Here is a 1,699-nt window from a genome sequence, read left to right on the forward strand (position 1 = left end):
ATTCTAGTCTTTTTTACTGGGTTATTTTAGTTGTTTTAGTTGGTGTGTTGGCTCTGTTTAGACCCCGATCATGAGGGCAGGATTTGACTATGCATGCTGGTTTGGGTAATGGTCTCACAAAAAAGGGAGAATAATGTTCTTTTCTTTCACATTAGACTAAGAGCGGCATTTATTTATTTATTTTAATGTTAGTCAAAAAATGTCAATCGATGACTTATGCTTGGCATTGCTTGCCCCCTCAATTTTTACATTCACCTAGTTATATTACATTGCTAATGCATTGTTATGGCATGTGATTATATAGGAGATATGGAATGCATATGTGTATAGACACTTAGACACAGAAGAGTGTTGTCTTAATGGGGCTTGCTCAGGCTCACCCCAAGCTTGCTTCATTTACTTATATTGGGAGTAGGCCATGAAATGTTACTTAATTAAATTGGGGGTAGACTATGCTTGAGAGGATTTGTGTGTGAAATATTATACTCATGCATAGCTTGTTTAAATTGCCTTACTAACCAGTGGCTGCACTGTACTAAACTACTAATTTAAAATGTATTTATAATGCTTTTTAGTTTTTACATGTTTGTGTACATGTACATGTACATGTATGTTGTTTAGTGTATGTTGTTAACTTGTTACTGCATTTTCTTATTTTGTTAATGTAGGTATGAGTTTTAGAGGAGAGGAGAATATTTCTGGTAAGAGGCATACAATATTGACTCACCGCATTCTATTTCATTTTTAAAATAGATGACCCTAATCCCTCCACAGCCTCTATTGGAAGTCAACCAGGCTCTTGTGAACAAAATTGTATGACCATTAATTATGTAGTGTTTCTTTATTAACATTGTATTTATTGTAAGCATAATTAGTGACTTACACTGTGTGCCCACTTACACGTACTGTACTTGTACCTGTATGTCTACATCATTTTGTGTTTTCCATTATTCTTTGACTTTACATTTTATTCAATAGCTCCTGCATGTGTTATAAATTATTGTACTACCGTATACGTTCAAATTTTCATGTTTTCAATGAAACGTGCTCATAAATTAATATTCGTGTGAGCTAATTTTTGTATTCTGGCCATAGTCTACATACAATAGAATGGCATTAGAGGTGGTTTAAATTTTGTGGATTTAAGGTGAACACGGAAATAACGAAAATTAACACACCATGAAATTACCGCGTACCGTATAGCTCCAAATTTTCGTCGGTCAAAATTTTCGTCAAATTCGTCAGGTACTTTTGCTTGACGAAATTTTTAACCGACGAAATTTTTGTGCCACGTGGGTAGCATGCGGATTAATAACAAAAATGACGAAAATTTTTATTGACGAAAATTAATTTTAACAAGAAATTAAGATTTTGACGAAATTTTTGACTGACGAAAATTTGGAGCTATATGGTATATGGTAATTCCTAACTGTTGTGCTCTGAATATGTTACTTATTGTACTGGGCTATGTTTATTAGTCAAGGCCGGTTTTGGTTATAATGAAAATGGTTGTGACCTTCCATGTCTATGCATGTATATTATAGCTCAAAACTTTTAAGCATAGCAAATTTGTGGTTTGATGCCGAAAAGGGAAATATTTTAATGGAAATGTGTGGCTCATTGGATCAATAATTAATTTAGACAAGTGATGTTTTTTATTGATGCTGTACAAGTGCTGGCATTTTCAGAAAGTTTGAAT

At 33.5% G+C, this 1,699-nt stretch overlaps 1 long non-coding RNA gene across 1 annotated transcript; it reads left to right on the plus strand.

Moving 5' to 3' along the window:
* The first annotated feature begins 641 nt into the window (after window positions 1–641).
* Window positions 642–963, plus strand: LOC109592335 (uncharacterized). Its single transcript, XR_002190300.1, has 2 exons — window positions 642–701; window positions 754–963. It is a non-coding gene; the product is annotated as an uncharacterized LOC109592335 (long non-coding RNA).
* Window positions 964–1,699: the final 736 nt, after the last annotated feature.

Source organism: Amphimedon queenslandica, unplaced genomic scaffold, assembly GCF_000090795.2.
Source record: "Amphimedon queenslandica unplaced genomic scaffold, v1.1 AMPQUscaffold_5566_Cont22467, whole genome shotgun sequence".
NCBI lineage: Eukaryota > Metazoa > Porifera > Demospongiae > Haplosclerida > Niphatidae > Amphimedon > Amphimedon queenslandica.